Here is a 25,011-nt window from a genome sequence, read left to right as displayed (position 1 = left end):
CAACCGCTGTATCAGCCAAATGGGTGCTGGGGGGAATCCATCAGACAGGCAGGAGCAGAGCCCATGGGAATCTCCGTTCTCCATCTCTCCGGAACAAACTCCTCACTTGGAGGATTTTTTGAAAAAGAAACTGATTTTCCCCATGTGATTCCCTTACCAGGAGCAGCAGCAGTTTCCTGCCTGGAACAGTTTTCCAAGGGGACTCTGCTCTGTGGGGACATGTGAAGCAAACACCCACGCTCTGAAAACAGCCAAATGCAATAAATACCCAGTGCCTGAACCTGGAAAAGCAGAGGCTGGAACAGGGCAATCTCTGCAGGGGCTGGTAGTGCTGCCACAGAGGGAATCAACAGTAAATAAAGGGGCACAAGAAGCAAACACTGAAGCCCCCAGGACACTCTTTTGATGCAGTTGCTGGTGACCTACTAGAATCCACTGGAAAGATGATCCTCCACTGGTGGGTGGTTCACTTTATCCTTTTTCTATTTTTTGAGGAGCTGTTTCACTCTGCAGACAAGTAGCAAAATAACATGTAAGAAATCAGAGATTCCAGGTGAGTTAATAACAAATAATGAGTCTCTCAGTTCCTGAGTGGTTCTCTGGTTGCCGCAGTCCAGGCGTATAACAGCCAGGCTTTCCTGAGCATCCTCAGCCAGGCTTGTTGAAATACTGCTACAGATTGATAGAAACATCCTGAATTCAAGGGAATTTAAGAGATGCAGCCTCTACATTCTTAGATTGCCAGAATAGAAGCTTTGGGGAATATTTGACCTGAACCGTTGGAAGAATTTGATTTATTTTTAATTCCTGCTCCTGAAATGCAGAATTTTCTGCATTTTTCTTTCGTCTCTCATTTCATAGGAGGAGAGGAAGTATCCCTGCACACGTCAAACTGCAGGAAAGAGAAGATACAAAAGATGACTGGACTACTTTTTACAACTTTGGCTCTTGACTTTCCTCCCCAGAAGGGGAAGATGCACTGTCAGCCTGTCTTGTGATCAGGCTGTATCCTTTTGTTACCCTGATAAATGTCAGCTGACCAGGCTAGGATGTGAAAAAGCTCCATCTTTACCAGACCTTTGCTGCTTTTCCTCACTGTTGGGGCAGGGAAGGGCCCAGCATCTCCCCACCTGAGTGGTGCTTGCAGACTTTGACAGACCCCACAAGGTCCCCATCTCCTCCACGCCCTGCTGTGGTCCCCCAAGGTCCTCCAAAACCTTTTCTCCTTTGCCTGCTCTGCCCTCCAAATTCTCCCTTCCTTCTCCCTTCAGATCCTTCCTCCCAGCTGGACTCTACAGGCAGTGGTGAGATTTTGGCCTCCATGCTCATTGCTGGTAGGTGAAATGCAAAGCTCGTGCTGTGATAAAGTAAATCTAACAAAGATGCAGGTTTTGGCTCCTGGGCAAGAAAGGCCATTCCGTTTTCAGCAGATTCCTGCTTCTCGTGTCCTGCATGCTCTGATCATGGCCATGGCAGCAGCTCTCAGTGTGAGGCCGGGGTTTGGCTCAGCCCAGCACTTGAAGGGAGGTGGCAGAAGCAGAGTGGGTTCTGCTGGAGCCCCATCTCTCAGCCTCAGACCCTGGGGACACCCAGGGATACTCACAGTCCCTGGCTGATGGCATGACGTTTCCCATGGCACAGCCAGCATTTGGTGATGCAGCATCCACCCGTGTTTGATCCAGACCTACCTGGAACCTCTCCTTTCCCAGGGCATCTCCCACCCCTCCCACCAGCCACAATCACACAGAAGCTCGTCCTTGGTGTTCCTGTGTGCTTGTGCCTCTTGGGATTTGGCCAGCATGTGTCAGGGCTCCTCTTCCTCTGCAGCTGCTCTCTGCTCAGCTGCCTCACCCGGAGCATCCCTTCCTCCTGCCCGGGGCTGCTGGAACATCCTGCTTCCCGAGTTATTTCACCCTGATTTTACCAGGTCACGGGCGTGTTGGCTGTGGTGGCACAGCCTCTTTGATTAGGTGTATCTCCAAGCATGACTTCCATCTGTCCATCAGTCTCCATCACTAATTCCTGCAGCATTTACAGCCAGGCAGGGGCCTTGGTCATTTGGAATAGTCGCTGGTGGTGGCAGGACTGTGCTAAATGATCTATTCCACACGTTTCACCTCTTCTCTGTTCGCAAATTGTTGGTGATTTTTTTTTTTTGTAGTTGCATTAAGTATTCCAAGTGACTGCGATTTCCCCCATCGTATTCATTATTCAAAATTGTTCTCCGGATAATTTCTGCAAATAATTCGCGGTCTTTGCTCTTTTGTGAATACTCGGTCTCAAGAATGAGAGTTGTTTTAATTGGGATCTCACATCACATGATGGGTTTTGGCTTCCCGATTGGGCAGGCTTAATTTTTAGACTTGAGATTTGGGGAGGGAAACTGTTGCAATTAAGAATTTGAAATCCACTTTCTTCCAATATCTTCCGCTGATGCTTAAAATTAACAGAAATTAACAGTCTGTCTCACTTTATTTTTTTTTTCCTTCTTCTTCCTGGCTAAAAATCCCTGTCGGTAACTTGTTGGCAAGAAACACTTGGAGAATATAAACAAAAAGGTGGCACCAAAACAGCTAAATTTAACATATCTAAAAACTGGAGTGATGATTCACGGTGGTTTGTTGTATATTATTCACCTCACTCTGGTAAAAATAATGATCAAAATAATTTAGAAACTCAAAAAGTCACATAGCAAGGGGACATTTATAGCACTTGGTTTCATAAAATCTTCCATCAGCTGCTGTCTGTGTGCCTGAGAAACATCCTGTGGGCTGGCTGGTGTGCTGTACCCCAGCCCTCAGTGCTCCAGCCCTGTGCTGAGGCTGCTCCCAGCTGGGTGGAGGTGGAGAAAAGGAAGGTTCAGCCATCAAGGCACCCCACACTGCCTCAGCAGGCAGGGCTCCAGTTGCCTCGCACAGAGCTCGACTCCAGGCAGAGGGTGGCTGTAAGTGACTTGCCCAAGGTCACACTCCAGCTCCGTGGTTCAGCTGGAAATAGCTCCAAGGTCTCCTGATCCCCCCAGCAGCCCCCTCGCTGCCAGGCGAGACGGAAAGGTGCAGAGTTCACGTGGCTTCTCTGACCGACAGCCTGGCTCCTGCCACCTCACCTAAAACCTCAAACCTCCTTGGCTCTGTGTTCTGCCCTCCCTGCCATCGGGCTGAGTCAATACAGCCCCCCCTGAACAGCCTGGGCTCCCGTGGCATATTTATGCCTCTGGAGTGGAGCGTTGTGCCGGCGTTCCCCTTCGTGCAGCACCCGCACAGCCCGGCTGCTCGCTTCCACCAGCTGCTGCTGCCGATTTCCCTTAAAAATAAAACCCCTCTAAAGGTACAGCAGGGACACCTTAAATGCAGAGCCGTGGCGTGCAGTTAATCATATCCTCTTAACGGGTTTATTCGCTCATTAAATATTTAAGACTCGTTTCTCTTTATCAATAGTGTGGAGGCGTGCAGGCCCGGTGCAAAGATTTATGCACACAATAGGATCGGTGCGTTTAGATTTGTTTGAAGGGATCTGAGAGCCATTTAAAACCCGACCGAGGGGGACGGTTGCTGCTGCTGCTGCTGTTTTCCTCCAGCGAGGTTTCTGCCTTTTCTGCCTCCTGACTGTGGTTGGAAGGTGGCAGGAGGTGAGGTTGGGGGGCACAGATTGACGGCTGCCTCTGGTACCCCCACAGTTCCTTTTGAAACAGCTGTGCCCCCTTTTTGAGGGATGCTGAGGTCTTGGTGGGGCCATGTTTGGCTTGAGTGTCTCATAGTGGTGAGGATGGTCTCTAAAAAATGCAGCGTGTGGAGGCAGGACCCAGTGTTGGGAGCGTGTCTGTGGAAGTGGTGTTTTGATCCCTGCTTCCCACTGCTGTCTGTGGGAAGAGCTTTGCTGTTGTGGCTCAGAAGTGAATTCCAGCTCGTCTGGCGCCGTTCGGGAGCCGTCATGCAGGTGCAACATCTGTTGTTCTTCTGTTACTACCTGGGCTCTGCTCTTCACACAGGTGTAAGAGCAGTGGTGGCCGTTTTGGTTCATAGGATGGGGAGGGACAAAACCCATGCCATCATCCTGCCTCATCCCCCCCATCATCTGCCCCTCTGCCCACCACAGCTCGCCAGCCCAGACCTCCATCCAGGACATCTTCATCCAGTACCCAGCATTTCCCACCTTCCCTACGTGGGGCTTTGTGGGTTCCAGCTGCTGCCAGATGTGTCACTCATCCTGGGTGCAGGGAAGCAGCTCCTCCCAGTGATGTGGGGACACCTGCTCCCTGAGCTCCAAGGGCTCTGGGCTGTGGTGTGGGGTGTGGGACACGGACAGAGGCCTCAGTGTCCATTGCACAATGTGCCCTGGTCTGTCCTTTCATGGAGAGCATTGCTGGAGCTTGCAGGGACAGCAGGTCCCGGCATGCAGGACTCAATCTCCATCTCAGCAGCCTCTGCTTAGATCAGGAGGGAACATCTCATGCCAAGACCTGTCCTCCCCAGGCTGAAGCTCGGAGTCAGAGATGGCAGCAGCTGATGCCCATTTTTTTTCACCCCCTGTGGCATCCTGGCAGGATCTTCCCGCAGCTTTGCATGCAGCCAGACATGCCTGTTCCAAAACCTCCTCTCCAGGAGGTGCTGGGGGTGGATAGGAAGGGTGAGTAGCTGCAGTGGCAATGGGCAGAGCTGGCAGCTGCCTCCTGAGGGTGTGAGAAATACCCCGGCTGGATTATTGACAGACAGCCCAGAGCATGGGAAGTGCGTGCGTGCGTCAGATATTTACCCAAACCTCTCCTGCTTTGCAACGTGCCCACAGAAAAAAGGATCTGACAGCAATAAAACTGTCGGGCGGCTGCTGCTGCTTTTTTTTAAAGTTCTATGATAGCTTCTCCCCCCGCCTTTTTTTAATAGCTAATGCATCTGTCACTACTTTCCTAATGAGCTTTCCGAAAAGGGCCTTGGGGACCTCTACCTATCCATGTGGGCTTGGATCAGAGCGTACTCAGGGGAGGCAGAGAGAATTCAGCTCCCTGTTTCACCCTCATCCCCTCCCCAAACTCCTCTCTGAGGGCAGGTTGTCCAGAGGGAGGGGAAGGCAGCAATATCTCAGCACTCGGCGAGCTGGCGTGCACCCCCTGCAATCACAGCCAATAATGACAAAAAGACGGGGCTGCTGCCAGAGATAGAGAGCTGAGCTCCAAGCGTTACAGCAATGTCACAGCCTTGGGACTGCTGCTGGCTGCTACTGGAAAGAAATTTCCTCACAACAGGCAGAGTTATAGGAAGGAGCCATTGATTGCATTAAAAAACACCCTCCCCACCTCTTTTTTTTTGGCATGGATTTTCAAGGCTTTTTTTTTTTTTCCCTTTCCTCTCCCCCCCTTTCTCTCTCCATTTGCCATTGAAGTTGCGTTCAATAAAACCCATCGCCCGAGAGCGTCTGTTCGCATGTTCTCAGCAGTACAATGGGCAGAGGACTGCAGTGTGCAGAGCCCCAGCCAGCCTCTGCAGACAATGAGGGGCTGGCAGCGGGGCAGGGGGGGCTTCTAGTTTATTTTATTTCATTTTTCCCCCACCTGCCAGCCCCCAGTACTAATTGTAATCACAAAAGGCAAATGGGAAGGGACTGGGGGAGCAAGGCTGTGGTTCACTGGGGTCATGGTCTCCATCAGTCATTCTCCCAGCCTGTTGCTGGGTAAAAGCTCGGCTCCTTGGTTTATCAAAATGACTGTGCAGTAAAAGCCTCTTTGCCCAAACCTCCCTCCCCCTCGAAAAAAAGCTGTTTACTGACTCAAAAAGCCTGAATTTCCCATTACCATCCATGGGAGACTTCCCGTTGACTTCTCTAGGCACAGAAGGGAAAACAGAGGGTTTGGTGATTCAGGCACAAACCTGGGATCTCTTCCTCCTGCTGATGCTGTTGGCAAATCTTTTAGGATTTAGCCAGAATCATCCAGGGACCGAGCACCACCATCCCTGTGCCACTGATTGGGCACAAGAGGATGCACCACTTGGCAGGAGTGAATTCCTAATTGTGCCGTGCCTAAATTCCCCTCAGCTGTGAGATGTAACGGTGCTCACCCTGTGTTGCACGATGGTGGAGGAGCTAATAGCTATTAATGCCAGAGAGATGCTTCCAGATCTCTAGATAAAAGGTGCTCAAGGAGGGAAAATTATTATCATCATGGGCCAAAGAGCTACGGGGGATTTGAAATCTGTTTGTGTTTGTAGGATGTAACCACTAAGGAGGGAGAGACTGGGACAATGGAGCATGCACAGCACTAATGGAATGAGCGTAGGAAAGAGGATATCTCTGGAGACCCTTAGAAACCATTTCCCAGTGGTAAGATCTACTTGGGTTGTTTGTTCTTCTTCCCAGATGAGAGCTGCAGTCGTGGACGCTTTTATCACTTACGAGCTGGACTAGATGGAGGCCAGAGAGCGCATTGTAGGGACGAGCCCGTGTGGCTCTCCAGTGGGTAGGTACTGATTTATCCGGTCTCAGCTTCCATTTCTGGCTTTCAGAGCTGTGCTTTATAATAGGGGACCCTGGAATGGATGTTTCAGGCCTGTTTTTCAAGCTTATGGGATGCAAGGTAGAGCTGCAAGGGCATGGTGTGGGTATTTTGAGGCTGCAGCAGAAGGGTTATTTGTGCCTTGGGATACAGTTTGGGCTGAGGTGTGGGTTTGGAGCGGCTCCATGGTAGCATGTGGTGGTTCCTTGAAGACATTTCACTTGGAGATTCACTTTTTCCAGCTGATTCATGTCCTCGTGTGAGCCCATTTCTCGCCATGGTGATAGTGAAGCTGGCTGAGGCTCTGTGTGATAATGCTCCTGGTCCAGGCTAGAGGCTCCTAACGGGCTCTGAGCCCAGAGGGGCCAGAGACTGTACAAACACGGGTTGTTCCCCTGAGATTAAACCCCAGCTAGACGAGCTGTTTGCAGTCTGTGGTCTGGCAGTGCTGAGTACACTGCTGTGCAAAGCGTTGGGCAAGCAGGTGAGGCACAGGCAGCATCCATCCCTGCTCCCCTGGAGTGTGCATCCTGGATCCTCACTTCCATCCTGCTCCAAAATCACCACATCACCTTCACTTTGCTCCCTGAGACAGCCCCATTTTGTGCTCGGGGGAGATGCAGCCTTTCTCACTGGAGACCTGCAGCACACCATGCTCTTTTTTCCCTCTCCTGTCTTTTTTTTTTTTTTTCCCTTCTCTCCTGGACACTTTACTTAGCTTCTTTCTTCCCTCTCATTTTCTCTACCATCAAATGAAAGCCATTCAGACCAAAACGGTTCAGTCTGCTCTTTGTGTCTGGAAAACAGAACACCAAAGACAGCTGGACCTACCCGAGATGGCCACGGCCGTGGCAACAGTGGCTCTTTGTTAGCGCTGTTGTCTCTGCCCCTATCTCCAGTGTCTGGGGCCCTGTCTCTTTAAAGCTTTAGTGTGCTGTGTCAAAGCCAACAGAGAGTTCAGCTTATTAATGGATTCGCTAGGTTAATATCCCAACAGTTTGGTGTGGTGGGTTGTTTTTTTTTTTCCTTTCCACCAGCATAATTTAGAAAGAGGGGGAGGGGGAGAGAAAGATAACCCAGACCCATTTCTAGGGAGGAGGGCACGGCATGGCTCATTGCTTTGGAGAAATGGAGCTGGAATGGTTGGTCGGGGCCACGAGAAGGTGGTGGCCCAGCCCTTTGCCTTCCTGTCTGTATGTACATCTCTCTCTATCTCCTTCTCCTGCGGGGTTCCCTGCATCAAAGCTTCTTCCAGTTCTTATGCTAATGAGGTGCATTAATGCTTAATGACTGTGAACAGGCTTGTTTAATTGCACCTATCTGAGCAGGAGGCACGTTGCTGTATAAGAGGGAACGACCATGTAAGCAGCTGCATGCCCTCCTGGACAGTCTTAATTACATGTAAAACTGATGTGATCTAAACCACCAGGCTGGTGATTAGTTTAGTGAGGCAGGTGGTACTTTGCAATTCAGTGCCTCAGAAACTCTAGAGCAAGTGAGATCAGATTCTTTCGTAGGCTATGGAGGATAAGGCAAGCCCTGATCATCCTTGAATTTGATGTTGGGTGGGGACAAGCACGGCATAGTAGATTAATTTAATTAATTTATTGCAGTTAGTTTGCAAAGACATTATCCGCCAGCGTCTGTGCAGAATACTGAGCAGTCCCATTAATGCAATGCTATTTTGCCTGTAAATCCTCTCCCCCCGCCCCTTACAGGAGGAATGAGCTGCGATGGTCTCAGCTTTCTGCAGCGTTATCTTGCGCTGGTTGAATGCAACTGATTGTCTGAACTACAAAGGGGCCCGGCTAATGCAAAGCCATCCCTATTGGCACCAGACCTAGATTAATGACTCTGCATGCATTGACTTGGCTCCAAACTGGATTTCCCTAAAGCAGCTCGCTGCTGTCTGCACTCCCATATCCCCTAGCTGGGCTGGGATTGGGCTGGTGAGAGCCACAGAGCTGGGAGCTTGGGAGCTCCAGGTGGGAAGGCTGTGGGTAAGGGGTGCACAGGTATGAAGGTACCTCTTATCACCAGCCATCTGCTGCTCATCACCCAGCCTCGCTGCTTGGGGTTATTTGTTTTGCTTTTATTCACCAGAGGGAGGATAAAAAAAAAATAAAACAGCCTTTATTAGAAATGGCTTTGGAAGGGGAGTAAACCAGATCCAGCAGGATTTTGGGGTCGGTTATTTTCCCAGGATAGGTGTCTCCCAGCACTCCTCTGCCCAAGTGGATGCTCACACCTTCCTCGTCCCCACAGTGGACTCCTTGCTGTCACCCCACTGGACTCTTCCCTATCCCTATAGTGGACTATTCTGTGTCCCCACACTGGACCCTTCCCCATTCTCACACCAGACCCTTCCCAATCCCTACACTGGACCATTCTCTGTCTCTACACCAGACCTTTCCCCATTTGCACACTGGACCATTTTCAGTCCCCACACTGGACCATTCCCTGTTCTCTCACTGGACCCTTCACCATCCCCACTATGGACTCTTTGCTATCCTCACACCTGACCCTTTCCTGTCCCTACACTGGGCTCTCACCAGACCCTTCCCCTTCCCCACACTGGCCCATTCCCCATCCCCACACCAGACCCTTCCCCTTCCCCACACTGGATCGCTCCCTGTCCCCATACTGGATCCCTCCCCATCCCCACACTGGATCCCTCCCTGTCCCCACACCAGATCCTTCCCCTTCCCCACAGCAGACCCCTCCCTGTCCCACCCTGGACTCTTCCCTTGGCTGGTCTCCCTCAGGCTCTTCCTCCCCGTAGCCCTGCCATGAACTCAGATCTCCCCTCTCCCTGCCCGCCCGGGCCCCAGCCGAGGCTCTTCCTGACGTTACTCCCACAACAACCACTTCCTTCCCATCCCAGCACCCCAGCTCCACAACCCTCCCTGCCCAGCCCCTCGCTATCTCCCCGATACTCCTGTCCTGCTCCTCTCCTTCCAGCCACCGCTGTTTATTTTATAAAAGAACTTGGAGATTGTTTGTCCTGGAGTGAAGCCGATGGCGGAGCTGCCGGGCGGGGGGTCACTCAGCGTCCCGCTTCCACCACAGAAGTTTCCTCTTGGTGTCCACACTCCTGTGGGGTTTTGGGGTTAGAAACCCAGCGTGTGGGATGTGTTTTTAGCCAACAGGCCAGCACCAGCTGCCCCAAACGAAGCGTCCCCCAAGCCCGCCATGTTTCAGGCTCAGCAGGGAGGGAAGGCCTGGCCATGGCCGCCGCCTGCATGTGGTGGGAAGGCGGCAGGGCAGGAGCTGGGGTGAGGTGTGTGGTGGGGAATTAGAGTGCTGCGGTGTCTTCCTCAATGTCTTTCTCCCACTGGGCACATTTTGTGGTGGCAGAAGGCTCGGCCATGGCGGGGGCAGCAGCTGAGGAGACGCTCAAGAGGGAGGCTCGAGATGGAGGCAGCTTTGAGAGGGAGAGCAGTTGGATTTTGGTGGGAGCTCTCCCTCCTTGCTCCGAGGGGCTGCAGCTGCCTGGCTCCCCATGGGAAGAACAAGCAGCACCACCACCATCTGCCCTCCCCTCGGCCACTCCATGCTGCCTGCTCCCCCATTGTCCCACCAAGACATTTTGCTGCATCAACACTTGGCCTTGCGATGGCCTCGAGGCAGATTTTGGGTGGAAAAGCAGACTTTTCTTCTCAGAAAAGCCACCTAGAGCACAGCTCCATGGTGAGGGCACCAAGGCAGCCCCTGAGCATCGTGGCCTTGCTGCTGCCAGGTGCTACCCAAGACCTCGCTGTGGTGGCAGTGGCATGGCCACCCACAGTGCCACTCCTCTGAGTGGGACAGGCACCCTGAGGCACGCCATCACTGTGAAATCAGGAGTGTTTTGCTCTTCTGAGGGATGCTGCAGAAACCGGTGCCACGTCAGGGTGCATCCCCTGCGGGGGGGTTCAGCCTTGCCTCGTCTGTGGGCGAAACACCCTCACACTGAACCCCCAGCCTGAGCAAAACCTTTTTTTAGCACTCCCCTATTTGCCAAGCATACTTCCTTTCTTTTGATTCTTACCACCTACATACAGTCTGACTGCAACGGCAAAAAAAAAAGAAAAAGGGGGGGGGAAGAATTGCAACATTCAGTTGAAGGCTTTTCTGTCTAATGACGTTAAATTTATTAACCAAAACTCCAGCTGCACCAGGCTGGGATCTAATAATATTCAGGCTATGGAGACATCAAGTAGAAAGAAGCTTAAAGCCCTTTTTATTTCACAGTAAAACTGTCAGTAAATAACTGGATTGTCTTGAGACTGAGAAAATGGGGATTTATCTTCCTGAACATGAAAAGTGTGCTTATTTTTTTTTATCAGCTTCAAAAAGCCCCAGCAACCTTGATTTTCCTTCCACACCGTTCTCAGCTGCTCTGCCAAGCCCCAAAACCACACAAATCAAGAGACAGGCTCTAAAGATATTTTTAATTAAATTAATTCCTTTTCCTTCCTTCCCCATTTCTCCCTTGTCCCCTCCTCCATCCTCTCTTTCTCTCTCCCTGTGTCCCCAGCTAATGACTTCTAAGCACTGTGACATTTCAGCACTGGCTGTCACTAACACCACACCTCCGTGCTGGTTATAAATTGGGCACAGAGACATAAAATTCCCTGCAGAAGGTCCCCGTTTGATGATATTCTCCGAGGTAAACCTCCAATAGCTCCCTGTTTTCTTTAATAACGCTAATAGGCATAGATTAATTAAACTGTTATATTACTTCCTTCTTTCTACCAGCACCAGTTAGAAATCTTATTACCTGCTCCTCTCCGCTTGCCTTTTCCCCAAGGTGGTTCTATTCCAACCAGTTACCAAGGTTTCTCAGAGCCTGTAGCACAAGGTGAAACGGCAGACAGCGTCTCCACGAGGCTGGATCCTGCTCCCAGCCCTTGCCTCCCAAACCCCACCGACCTCGGCGGGCGTAACCGGGGTCAGGATTAAGCCCGGTTTGTCTGAAGAGGTTCTGTCTTGAAAGCAACAGCAGGGCTATTGTTGAGTCTGGATGCCCCCTCTAAAAGGGACCACAGCTGTAGGAAAGGGAATTGTATACATCCATCAACTCCTCCAGGGCCTCAGGATGTATTAGTTAAGATTGTGGGATAGCATGTCTCGGCTCCACTGAAGGGCTCCTTTGAATGACATGTTGGATATACTGTTGCACATCTGGCTGCTGTATTATTGAATTGCTCTATGGTTGCATTTTCCAGACCACGGGAATGTGTTGGTTCAGGAGTGTAGGGGGGGAAAGGATGAAGGGGACAACATGTGGGAAAATTAGAGGGATGCATCCCGCAGGGTGGGGTGGGTTTGGATGGAGCTGCGTGGTGGAGGCGGGGAGGGAGCGGGGGGAGCGAGGCAATGCTTTCACACAAAATGCCGTGTTGCCATTTGAAATCCACTCCAGAGCTTCCTGCTCTAATTAAATTTGTCACCATCGTTACTATAATGCCTGCCATTCCTCCGGTGCTTTTTGTTCTCTGGGATCCCAAAACATGACAGAGGCAAGGGCAGATCCTCTGTGTTTCCTCTGCGGGAGCTTTTTCAGAGCAAAGCAGGGAAAATGCAGTTGTAGGAAAATGCAGTTGTAGGAGCTGCTTTGGGGCGGGAGCGCAGCCACTCCTGGTTTGGGGACACTGGAGTGAGGGACACTGAGCCTGAGGAGTCTGGGCAACTCTTCATGGCCTTTTCCAACCTTAATGATTCTGTAAGGTGTCTCCTGGGACTGCTGCCTTGCAGGAGCTTGGGTGAGTGCCCTGGGAGACCCAGAAGCCCTTCTTGGGCTCTCACTTGGCTCATCCTGCTCTCAGCCCCTCTGGACCCACACTGGAGGCCGGCATCCCCACTGCCACCTATGCTCTTGGCACCACGTGTGCCCACTGGCCACTGCCAGCCTGCCAGGAGATGCTGGGTACGGCTGCTCTGCGCCGCACTGGGGCAGGAGGAATTCACTAATTACTCGCAGCTCTTAATATGGCCCCTGAACGCTGCCAGAGTGGCGTGAAGGGCTCAGAGCAGGAGACACAACCTGCTCCATCGTGTCTTCTGTGTCAGCTTTCAGCGAACTGAATGCAAAAAGGCTGTCTGAGCTGAAAACAGCAGAGCCCTTGGAAATTTAAAGGTGCAGAGCACAGAAAACAAAGGCGTTTACGCTGCTGAATATTCATCCTGGCGTCTGATCCTGCCAGGAGCAAAGCCCGCACAGCTCCTGTGAAAGCTGATGGGAGGGAACCTTGGTCTCAACCTCATCTTGGGCTCCAGCCCAAATCTGAGGGGGGAGAGCAAATTAGTCCTTAATGCACATATATCTTAGACTAAAACCTGATAAGGGAACTCTCCTATGTTAATTTACCTGAGTTATTTGCTATACTGATTGCTGAAGGTACTCTGATTAGCGCATGAAATATTTCTATACCTTCGGTCTGATTAACCCATATCTGCAAAATAAATATTTGTCTCATTATAGTTATGCGATCGTGCAATCAAAGACCCTATCATAATGGGAAAGGGGATTGAGTATCCATGTGAAAAAGGCAGGGAATGGCGACACGGAACGGGCAGGTTGGAGAGCAGGGAGATGAGGAGCAGGGGCATGGCTGCAGGGGGAGGCTCAGTGGTCCCAGCCCCTGGCTGCAGGGGTTGAAATGCCGGGGAGGGCACGGTTCTCCTCCCGTTTCACCGGTGCTAATTGGGACTAATTCCGTTTGACTCAGCAGCGTTGCGCCAGTCCCAGCGAGAGGAGGGTCAGACCTTGGGAATCACAGGGGTGAGTCCCAGCAGGCTCCCAGCCTCCAGCTTTTTTGAAACAGAAGCAGGGAGTTCCCGGCAGCGCGGTGCATGTGCCAGTCTCCCAGACGAGCTCTTAAAATAGCCCAGCGCACCAGGCTGTGGCACCGGGGGAGAGCGCGGAGGATGAAGTGTTCCGTCTTCCTGGCCCAGATCCGGGGAGAGGAGGGGTTGGCAGCTCCCTGCCCAAGGCAAAGGTGCTTTACAGTGCCATTTGGGGACGAGGGCAGTTGTCACCCTTCAGCCAGGTGGCAGGGAGCAAAGGAGTCGCCAGGCAGCAATGCCGGCTCTGCTGAGCATGCTGGACATCCTCCCTCAGCGATGGGAGCTGTAAGTCATCTGGAGGAGAGGATCCCCCCTCTGCCGTTGCAGGGCTGTTTTGCATATGCTCCGTTAGGAAAAGAGGAGTTTTATTGTGGCTGTGCAGAAGAGCTAAGTCAAGAGGTTGCTTTATGGCTTGTGGATCCCAGCGTGGAGAGGCAGGCGTCCCAGATGCAGCATATAGCAAAGCCTGGCAGTGGCGTAGAGCACTGCTGCAGCGCAGAGCAGGGCTCAGAGAAAGAGCTGAAGTCATTTTTCTTCTAAGGGCAGGGGGTAGTGGGGAGGAAATATGAAGGCAGCCCTGTTGCTAAGGAAATCTGCTCTTTGTACGGTCGTACATTTAGGTAATGCTAATGAAAGGCCATATAGTAGCGAGGTGCGGATGTCAGCACTGTGCACTCCTGGATATTTGATTAGCATTTCTTTGACTTTGCCTCCTCTAACAGAAATACCTGAGTGCATGGATATTAGGAAAACAAAATCCCCCTTCTCCTCTGCCAAGAGCCTGGTGTTACGCAGAGAAACGAAAAGCCTCACCAAAATATGACACTCCATAATGAATGTGTGTTTTTTTCCCCCTGCACACACCCTGGAGAGGATGAGAGCAAACATGTGATGAGAACAGAAATAGTCACATCACTTAATGCATTGCTGGACGGTACCCAGCGATGAACCTGGCGTGAGACCCGAGAGCAGCAAACCAGCATAGCATCCCATTTAATGGCTGATGGCCCACAGATGTTTTAAACCTCGAGACTGCATCTCTCAGAGGGTTTCCCTTTCGACTCGAGCATCACTGGGCAGCTTTTGGAAGCAAGGGCTGTATGCAGGGACCCAGCACATCTGTGGGTTAGCTGGTGTGTGTGTGGCATCCGAGGCCAGATCCTGATCTGGCTTAGGGAGCAGGAGAGGACCCACTCTGCTGCTCCAGAGCACGAGCACCGTGTCCTGCTCTCAAGCGTTGCTGGAAGAATGAGTCAGCCGTTTTCCTGCTCATGGGGGTCGAGTGGCTGTCCCTGTCTGAGTGTCACTAATGAAAGCACCCAGGAATGGAAGGGCTCTGTGCTTGCATGGCGTGCTTGCAGCAGTCTTAAAGACCAGCTGCTCTGCGTGAGACTTCCAGAGAGTGAGAGCGCTTGAATGAAGCCCTTATATCTCTCTCTTTTTCTTTCTTTTTTTCTTTTTTCTATTTTTTTTTTTGCCACACAGTGCAGCGTGGGCTCTGTTCCTCCTCGCCTTTTGCTCTTGCTCCCTGGGGCAGCCCGCTGTGTCTCAGAGGCATGAGGAGTGAGTACTCCTGGGAGTCCTCCAGTTCCTGTGAGGAATGGCCCCTCGGGGGATAAATCCACCAGGGCCCGAGGTGGCAGAGACGTCCATGAGTGTCTCTCCTCGATGACAGCAGCGCCTGGGATGGAGATTTGGAGGTTTGCACGCCTTCACTCCCTCCCTGCCAGCACCTGCCCCTCCCTTTCGCCGTTGTGCAACATCCCAAGGGCAATTACAGCAATGCTTACGTGGAGGAGTGATATTGGGAAAGTATTTAGTCATTTTAACTGTTCTGCTGGTGGCTCCCCTCCCTTAAGGTGGTTCCTATTTATTCTTTTCCCTCTCCCAGCAATTCATCGCAACTCTCGCTGCACCCTGTGGCCCAGCGACCCTTTTGGTGTGTCCTGGGGTACTGGAGGCTCCTCTTGGCAAGGAGGAGTGGAAAAGCCACATTCCCATCCGATAATACTTTTCCTTTCCTTTCCTCATCCCTCCCCTGCTTACTACAGTGATTTTAAAGCTTCCGCCCCTTGACAGTGATGCAGGAGGCGAGGCGGGGGGGATGATTCTGTGAGCAGAAGCAAGAGGCAAGAGCCTGAAGAGCTTCTCCTGCTCTCAGAGGCTTCTGGACGCTTCTGTGTCTCCATCCCTGGAGTGATTTTCCCTGGGCCCAGTGTAAACAAGGCAATCCATTACGGCAGTTTGAGCGTTACTCCACAAACACGCTGCCGGTCCCTGCCCCCATCACAGGCTCTGCTCCTGCTCCTCCTGCGCCGTGCAGGGAGCCTTGCTGTGGCACTGGGGTCATCCAGATGCTCATCCACACGTGGGAGCAACCTCCGAGCATCAGAGGGTGGCCAAGGCTCCAGAAGGAACTGGAGCTGAGCCTGAACAACCCCACTGCTCGTTCTGCAAAACAGGGGAGTGTTCAGGGGAGTTCAGGGACATTGATGCACTCGCAGGGAGGGACGTGGAAGAGTCGTGGGTATTGTTTATCCTAACAAGAGAGTGAAAAGAAGATCCCACGGTAGAAGGAAGATAAGCTCACGAGCGCACAGGAGCAACACTAAAAAATACATGATTAAGGTTACAAAGTCAGGCACGGAGCGTGTAAGAAATCCTGGAATTAAGGACATCTGAGCAGCTTATGGCCGTAGAATGCCGTGCATTCATTAGGGGACAGCCTTAACTCTGGTCTCAAGGTGTTTCCTCTGCAGTGTCTCTGCCTCAGGGAGTGTGTGGGATGGATGGAGCTTGGTTAAAAGCAGCTCAATGTCCAGTTTGTGACTGACCCCCAGTATTCTGTCTGCAGGCCCAGTGTCTTGTTCCCTGTGCATTGTGTAAATCCTGCTTGGAGGTTGAAATTGTTCCTCCTGGACTTCCTAAAATGCTAAGCCTGCTCTTGCCTCTGTCTTTTCCCTTCCTTCCCTCTGTCCCACCTTCATGCTGCTTGGGGCTGGCAAGGGGGAATAACAGGATCTCCCCCAGCAATAACCCTTTTGGGGTCTGGCTTTGCCCTGGGACCCTGGCACAGGAAGGAATACACTCTGCAGCTCCAGGAGGGCTGGTGCGAGTGCAGCCCACATGCTTCACACTGCCAGCATTTGATTTTCCATCTGTTTTTTGTTTTGGTTTAGTTAAAGGCAGAGAGGAGAGGTGGGTTTTGGTGTGAACCTCTCGTCTGTCTGCATGCAGTGTGTGGGACAAAGGCAGCTTAGCACGGAAAGCCCCAGAAGCACCCCAAGGAGTGGGCTGGGGGACTTAAAAGACATAATTTCTCCTGAAGCTGTGGGAAAAGTGTATATTTAGGACAAGCAGCCTTGCAGCCTGCTGTATGTATTCACTGTCTGAGAGCAGAGCCAGCCAGAGCCTGGAGGGGACAGATGGAGGAATTAAGGACATCTCAGCTGGGCAGCAGGACCAAGGGATGCTTGCAGGGGAGCTGGCTCCCACACCTGAACCACTTTGGAGGCAAGGCTGGGAGTTACCAGAGCTTTTCTTAGCAAGAGAGCCCTCCACCGGAATAATGTGTTGTGGACATAAAAGGAGATCTGGAGAGGGAATATTTTCACTCTGGAAGCTGCTAAGGAACTTGAATTTAGCTGCTAGCAATCTGTTTCAAACTGAGTTCCTGTCCCAGGAAAGAGAAAGCAGAGCAGTCTCGCTGTGTGGACCGACTGTAAATTCTTTTCTGGCTTTGCTGGGGAAAAACAATGTGCTCTCAGTGAAAACCTCCCAGAAATCCAGGACGTGGGTATTTTATAAGTCAGCCCTTTGGAGAGAGCAGCTAAGGAGACCAGTCAAGTAGATTCCCCTGACTTTTATTTACTGGCAAGTCAGTGGAGTGGCTGGAGAAGGACAGAGATGCTGCCGCCCTCACGGAGACGGGCAGGTCACGGTGACACACGCGTGACCGCAGGAGAGAGGCTGGGAAAGCATTCCTGAGAGAAGAGATTTGAAAGGGATATATCTAGCAGAGCACAGAACTCAAAAAGTCATGGTGAAACTTTGCATTTAGATGCCTGCAGCAGCAACCCGGGGAAGCTTTCCACGAGGACCGATACATTTCCCGCCTCACGGCATTTGCTTAGAAAGAATTCATAAATATACCCACCACTACTAACCATCCTTTTCTGCTGGGAATTGCCATTAGCAGCTAAATTCAGTGTTTTACATATAAAAAGCACCGAGACTTAATTCTGTGCAATGCTTTCTTCAAAGTCTTTGTAGGAGAGACAGCTCCAAGCTGGATTTGGGCTGAGTTACATCGAGGTGTTGGGATTCTGTCAGTGCAGGACATGTGATGGCAACACCCAGGAGGTGCACGTGGAGCAAGATGAGATGTCATGAAGGATGGGGTGTATGACCCTGAGAGGGACCTGTCAGACCTGTGAGTCGCTGCACATGGAAGCAGCTTCCATCAAACATGCACAAATGACACTCACTGGGAGACCAAAAATGGACGGATTTTCCTGGATATATTAAGAATCCTGGAATCACAGAATGGTTTGGGTTGGAAGGGGCTTTAAAGATCATCTCATTCAACCCCCCTGCCGTTGGCAAGGACACCTTCCACTATCCCAGGTGGCTCCAAGCCCCATCCAGCTTGGACACTTCCAGGAATGTGGCAGCCACAGCTGCTCAGGGCAGCCTGTGCCAGGGCTCACCACCCTCACAGGGAAGAATTTCTTCCTAATATCTAATCTAACCCTGCCCTCTGGCAGTTAAGAAGCACGAGAAGCACATCCCTGACTCTAATTATCCCATCACATTGCAAATCCCTGCTGCAGCACCGGGGGCTGTGTGAGATGTTCAGCCTTTTGCATAGGGAGGGAGATTCCTGTTCCCTCAGCCACTTTCACAGCAGGAGCTGGACTTTCCCAGCCAAGGTTGTACCCCTGCTGGAAGGAGCCTGGAGCAAAGTCCCCATGGAGTTGCTTGTTTGGAAGGGAGATGCAGTCTCATGCTCTGGTCTGCGGAGGAGTTACCAAACCCAGGGAATTAGGATGGGATTTCAGTGGAAGCAGATTATCCCGTTTCTCTCTGAGCACATTTCTGCCTCTGAATCAGCACATGACAGGCAGGGCAGCCGGGGCAGCCAGCAGGGCAGCTCCCATGCATGCCAGAGGGGACTGAGCCCGGGTCAGGGAGGGTTTCCTGTGTTCCCAGCGTGGCTGGAGCAGGAGCTGGGATGGCAGGAGAGGGATGGAGGGGGAGCAGGCGGCGGGCACGGAGCTGCGGTGCTGGAGGGGCGGCACAAAGCGCTGTCAGAACAGCAGGGACTCGGCTGCAAATGGAGATGGAAAGGGCTGGAAAGGAAAGGACTCAACACAGCTGGTCCCCTTCGGCTTTGATCTTGAAAGCAGAGGGGTGTTGGCCACAGAGCAGGAGAGGGGAAGAAGGGGGATGACTCATAAAAATATTGGTGTTTCCATGAAGATGCTGTTACCTGAGGACAGGAAGGAGGAGGAACCTTCCCTGCAAATGTGGAGGGAGCTGCAAGAATAAGTCCTCCTTGTGTAGAAATTTCCAGCCTGCTTAGGAACATGGGGCTGTTTGCTCTGGAGCCAGCGGCTTGGTTGTTTGCTGGGAATTGCTGGTTTTGTGCAGAGCAGAAGGTGGTTTGTGTGCTTGTTGCTTCAGGGCAAAAAAAAAAGAGAAAAATAAAGGAAGAGCTGGTTTTCTTGGAGGCCTGTGTGGTATTTGGAAGAAGAAAGAGTGCTCTCCTTCTTGCTGCTGGTTGAGGGTTCAAGGGGGATGATCCCACCCTGGGTGGCTGGGGAGAAGTCAGACACTCCCCAGGATCTTCGATCAGAGACTCTGGCCACAGGAGGGCTCACGTTTGATCTTCCTGGCCACCACAGGGATGTGCTGGGGAGAGGGTTGTAGTGTACTCACAGGCACATGGATTTGCTCCATGTCCCCATCCCTTCCACTCACAAGTGACAGAAGTGGCTTGTCCTGCACAGGAGGACACAAGAAGGATGGATGGACACAGGTGATGCCAGCTCTGTACCAAAGCCAGCTCAAACTTTCTGTGCCCCCTCCATGAGCCCTTGGGGAATTCCAGTTCACAGCAGCCATACATGCAGTGTTGGACCAGCTGTAATTTTTATCCTGGAGGCAAAAATCACTGGAAATAATGCTTCATCACTCTGAAGGTCCTGACACCACCCTTAACCACCACATCACGAACCTCCTGTCGCAATTGTGATCTGCGTATGTGTCAAATCTTGCCTCGCAGATAAAAGCTGCTCCGCAGGCACCTTTTGTACTAAAATACGGAGCCTTTAAAATGTGAAAGAAACAACAAAATGTAGGACGCCACACAAAGCTGACCCACTGGGGACTGGGGGGGAGAGAAAAACCCGCAAGAAGGAGGGCTTGACATACAAAAATTGTTTTGTTAACAAAGCATCATTGTTCCACTCTGAATCGGTTCGACTGGAGTGGTAGAAACACCCCATCTGGAGACAGATGGAGAGTTTTCTGGCTAAAGAGACGGCGGGAGGAGGGCCGGCTGACAACCCAGCAGATAGCATTGTCTGCTGCTACCTTGGCAATGGGGAGCAGAAAGGGCGGGTGGCAGCTTGGGCGTCCCCTGTGCCACCCGCCCAGCACGCTGCATCCCTCTGCACAGGGAGGTGTGAGCCCAGGTTGGCTGCTCACACCTCAGGATAATCCTCCCTCTTCTTTGGGGCTGGCTGGGTGCTCATGGGGACCAGCCACGTGTCTGGGGAGGCTGCAAGCCACTGAATTCCCTTCCAAGGTGCTCTTGGTGGGATGGTCCTGCTCCGCTTGTGTGCTGTGCCAGGCCTTGGTGTGGTGTGGCTTTAGCAGCTCTGGGGGACCAAAGTGCAAATCTCATCCCAGCGTGAGCGTGGAAGGCTTGCTCCTGCTCTTGAATGGGTTTTGCCACTAACTTCCAGGAGAGCAGGGTTTGGGGTGGTGCTGAGTGTAAACCAGAATGGTCAGAGCTGCAGGCGGGAGCAGCGAGAGTTGATGCAATGTCAAAATGCCCAGGGATGGATCATGTGTGGGGTGCTCAGGTTGACCCAGCAGGCCTGCAAGATGCCTGAGGGTTCTTGGAATTGTCCTGGAATTGCTGAGGTTGGGAATGAGCGAGGAAAAATCTGTGTTGAATGCCCAGGGTCTTTGAGCTACAGCACAGGCTAAACGTGAGGTGTTTTATGGCATCAGGCTCTGCTGGCACAGTGTCTGCTCTGCTCCTGAGAGCTCACCAACAGCCCCTGCTCCCTCTGCTGCCTTCCATGCCTGATGGGAAACTCCAGGGTGGGTAATGCTCCTGCCAGAGCTTTGAGGGATGGTATCCTGCCCACCCTATCTGAATTCCTGATGACTTGCTAATTGCTTGACACACTCTACTTGCAATGCAAGAGACAGGCTCACGTCATCCTCTGTGGTTTGCCAGGGGAGAGTGTGAACCTCTTTTTGACTTGCCTTGAAATAGATGAAAAAGAATAGAGCTCGATATGATTAATGTGAAAACTTCAGCTTGGTTTCCTGCTTTGGCATCTGGGCTTTGGTCTTCTTAGCATCCCCGTGCCTTGTTTTTTGAGGAATGGCTGCACGTGGGAGCATCTGAGAGCTGAAGGTGCTGCCTGTGCTGTGGTGGTCTGGGGGCTCCTCTGCAAGGTCTGTCCATAATCCCCAGCTGCTGGAAACATTCCAGGTTTGTGCAGCAGTCACGGAAGGATTCAGGTGGTTGCCTCGAGGCACTGCTGAGATAATACCTCAAGGGGCTCCTATTCAAACCCACTGGGGCCTTCACAGTTGCATGGTGAAAATCTATTCAGATGCACCATGGCTTTTTGGGGAGCCAGATGAGCAGCCCAGCTTGGCCACTGGATGTGGGCAGGTGGTCACCCATGCAGAGTGGAGCAGCACAGCTTTGATACACCCTGCAAAAAAAAAGTGGAAGGATTAAAGGAAAAGGTGGATTTGATCTTTGAGCCTTGCAGCAGTGTGGTGGTGACAAGCGGTGTCCTGGTGTCCCCAGACACATCCAGAGTGTTCCCATGGGCTTGCAGAGCTGGGTTCAATTTTGGCTTACTGGGTTTATCTTCTGCATGCCCTGCTGTGGGCTGGGTCCCACCTGATCCGAGCAGTGCTGAGCTGCAGAGGGACACGGCACAGGGAGGAGTGTGAGGGTGACAGGAAAGTCTGTGTCACATCTGAGATCCCCGAGTGATTGCATCCAATGTGGCACCACAGGTGACTTCGGGATGTAGTGGCCTCAGGGGGGAGAAGTGAATGGGGTCACAGAATGCAAGATGGAGTAGAACAGGATGGATCTGTTCACCTGAGCTCTCCTACAGTGTGTTGTGGTTTTCCCAGAGGGAAGAGACCTGGACTGGTGAGAAGCTAAACCCTTGGACAGCCATCCCCTGCTTTTGCAGCCGTTTGCCTTCCCTGGGCTGCTGGGGACACCATTCCTACAGCTGCTCCAAAAAACCGTCCTTTTGCTGTCTCGGATTTTGGCGCTGCTGCTGCACCAGCTGCACCGTGCTGGCAGGAGGGGAGAGGAGAGGAGAGGGAAGGTGAGGCAGGGTGGGCAGCTCGGTTGGTGCTGGCTGCTGTCACAGCACAGCGCCCTTGATGTGGCAGTGGGTGCCAGGAGCCAGCCGGGGCACTGCCTGCCCTGGAAGGAGGAGATTGGATTGGATTGCTGATGATGCATCAAAGCATCCAGGAGTGAGGTCTGACACCTGCCTGGCAGCGGGTCAGGGTGCTGTTCTCCTTGCCCTGTTCCCTGGGGAAGGAGTGCCATCCACCCCATCCCGCTGCCCTGCGCAGCGTGAAATCTTTCACCTTGCTTTCCCCGCTGTGCAGAAAGAGGAGGCAAATTGGCACGCGAGCTCTCCCGGGACATGGAGGGGATGGATTCACCTTGCTGGGAGGTGAGGGAGCCACTGGGAAAGAGGTGCTGGAAGAAGAGCAGGGTGGATTAATCCGCAGCGACTCCTCTGCCGCCAGCCAGCGGTGCGAAGGCGCCCGGGGAGCTCGGGTGCGTTCGGGCGGTGCTGGGCTGCTCTCCCTGCCTCCCAAACGCCTCCTGCGCCGGGCTCTGTGAATCAGCATTTCTGCAGTCAGAACAAGGCAGCGGGGAAAGGCAGGAGGATGTCAGGGCACGGGGAGCCCGGCGGGGAGGAGGATGGAGGGGACCTCATTAAAAAGGGGCAGCCTGTGAGTTGGGGGTGGTCTCATGCCGCGGCTCTGCAATCTGCTCCCTCCAGGTTTTTGCTCATTACCGCCGTACACCCCTCGTGCTCGGTGCTGAGGTAAACAAGCGCTGCGAGCCATGCCTCCCCTTCCCACCCGTCAGCGACGGGGGAATGTGACAAGCTGGCACCGGGAGAAGGCATGGAAGCGATGTGATCCGCCGCAGCTCCTGAGCCGGGAACCTGCGGAGATCCACTCACAGCAGCGGGGTTAGAACAAAAGAGATTTGCCTCTGGGATCAGTTCCTCTCCGTTTTCCGGGCTGTGCACGTGTGTGTGTGCCTGGAATGGCCCCGGTCTGTGCCGCACCGGCAGCCCGGGCCCGGCTGAGCACCAGGGCTCTGACGCTCCGGAATGCTTCTTTTTCCCAAAACAGGGAGAGCAGGGTAATCCCCTGGGACAGGCCTAGAAATAGCAAGGCCAAGCCAGGCTTTGCAATGCTTGGAAGTCAGGAGCCAAGCAGGGCAGCTGGCGGCCGCTGGAGCTCCAGCCTTTGCTCTGCCAAGGGCTGAGCTCTGAGTTGGGATGTGAGACCACCCCTGGTCCCCGTGGTTTGCTCCCAAGGCATCTCCAGGTGATGCCTCCTCCCTTCCATCATAAATGCGGCCAGTGAGCAAAACCCCAATCCCTCAAAAACCTTTTTTGCCCCTTGTTGGCCGTGCCAACACCGCGTTATCCGAGATGCCTTTAACCCACGGCCGTGGTGGGGCTGGGGGAATATCATGAGCCTTTCACGTGTGCTGCAGAAGCAGCTTAAGGAATCAGCAGGATCCTGCACCCTGGGATGCTTGTCGCTCATTTGGGGGGGGGGTTGGGTGGCTTATTTGGGGGGGGGGTTTTTTTGGCATCTTGCCTTCTCCCAAATGCCGCCGGGGATGAGCCATGGAGAGCACAGATGTGCATCCCGAGCATACCACAACAAGGTTCCTGATTTAAGGACTGTGATTAACCTCTTTCCGACAGTTGCTAACCAGGTGCAGGATTGTGACGGGAAGAGGAGAAAGCTCAGTGAAAACAGCCACTTTTCCTCCGTCACCTGGAAATGCACACGGTTGCCATTTTCTGCCTGGAAATCAGGCAGATTTTAGGATTTATAATGGGTGCAGGGACACCCTGTTTGTGTCAGTGCTGACCTGCAGCTGCTCCCCAGAGCTTGTCTTCTCCTTTCCTGCTTGGGATCCCACAAACAAGGCATCGATAGAGTGTGAATCCAGCACAGGGCATGCTGGTGTGTGGGATCATGGGCCACTTGGGGCCATGCATGCAGGGTTGCTAACAGAAAACTGGGCAGAAAATCACCCTGCATTTGCCCACTCCGGGTTTTCCTGGTATCTTGCCCTTTGGAAAGCTGGGTATCCGGAGGAAAAGTGGTATTTCACAGTTAGCCATGAAAAGGGGAAGCATTGCAGCTTGTGTTTTGCAGGCAAGAGTTAAACCAGGAGCTGCCAAAGTTGCTCATTTTCAGGAAATCTGGTATCCGTGGGATTCAGGGCTCCTCTGGCCAGGACTACAAAAGCTGGAGAGGGACTCTTTCCAAGGGCATGGAGTGACAGGACAAGGGGGAATGGCTTCACATCAACAGTCGGCAGGGATAGATTGGCTATTAGGAAGAAATTCTTCCCTGTGAGGGTGGTGAGCCATTAGCACAGAGAAACTAATTGCCCCATCCCTGGAAGCGTTCCAGGCCAGGTTAGAAGGGGCTTGGAGCAACCTGGGATAGTGGAAGGTGTCCCTGCCCATGGCAGGGGGTTGGAACAAGGTGGGCCTTAAGGTCCCTTCCAACCCAAACCATTCTGAGATTCCATGACTGTCGCTGGCCTCCCAGGTCTGGGCTTCATGTGTGTCACTCATAAATGCTGTACCTCATCCTAAATTCCCCTCTGGCATCATGGTGGCTTTCAGATCAGCTTTGGAATTCCCTGTGCTGTGGTTCATGGATCACTTTGTGCACCATGTTTTTTTGGAGAGCCACACTTACTGCTTTTCCAGCCCCTGGCTGGATGGTTTTAGGACCCCCTCGTTGTACCTCCTCCCCTTTCCATCTCCCCATCTCTTAACTGCAAATCCCTGTATTTCTTCCCAAAGAAGAGGCAGCAGTCTGTGTTACACACTGGGGCTCCAAACACTTTGCAGAGTCAAGAGCTGTTCCATGAGGGAACAGCAAGGAGAGAGAGGGATGGGGGCCTGGGCAAGAGGGCACCCCCCAAAGTGGATGAGTAGAATATAGGTTTGGGAAATCTGAAGAGACAGAAAAATTTATTAAAAACAATTAATAGCTGCTCCAACCAAGGATTTAACCTGAAACCAAAACCTTAGGGAGGGAGGAAATGAAGTGGCGTACGATTGTTATTTTATTGCTTAATTATTTTTTTTTAAATATGATATGCTAAATGCAAATAAGCATTTGCACCA

The 25,011-nt window shown here is 52.4% G+C and overlaps 1 protein-coding gene across 2 annotated transcripts in view; it reads left to right on the top strand.

Annotated features, from left to right (window-relative positions):
• The window catches only part of RAI1 (retinoic acid induced 1), a 73,334-nt gene that overhangs the window by 5,648 nt on the left and 42,675 nt on the right, over window positions 1-25,011 (top strand). Inside the window, exon 1 of one of the 2 annotated variants that reach the window (XM_039731904.1) lies at window positions 6,349-6,448. The exons of the other annotated variant lie outside the window; for it this stretch is intronic. The gene's annotated coding sequence lies outside the window, so the exon portion shown is untranslated. Of the gene's footprint in view, window positions 1-6,348; window positions 6,449-25,011 lie in introns of those variants that run through there. 2 annotated transcript variants of the gene reach the window in all.

This window comes from Passer montanus, unplaced genomic scaffold, assembly GCF_014805655.1.
Source record: "Passer montanus isolate IOZ18808 unplaced genomic scaffold, ASM1480565v1 scaffold8, whole genome shotgun sequence".
NCBI lineage: Eukaryota > Metazoa > Chordata > Aves > Passeriformes > Passeridae > Passer > Passer montanus.
This window is presented reverse-complemented; position numbering and strand designations above follow the sequence as displayed.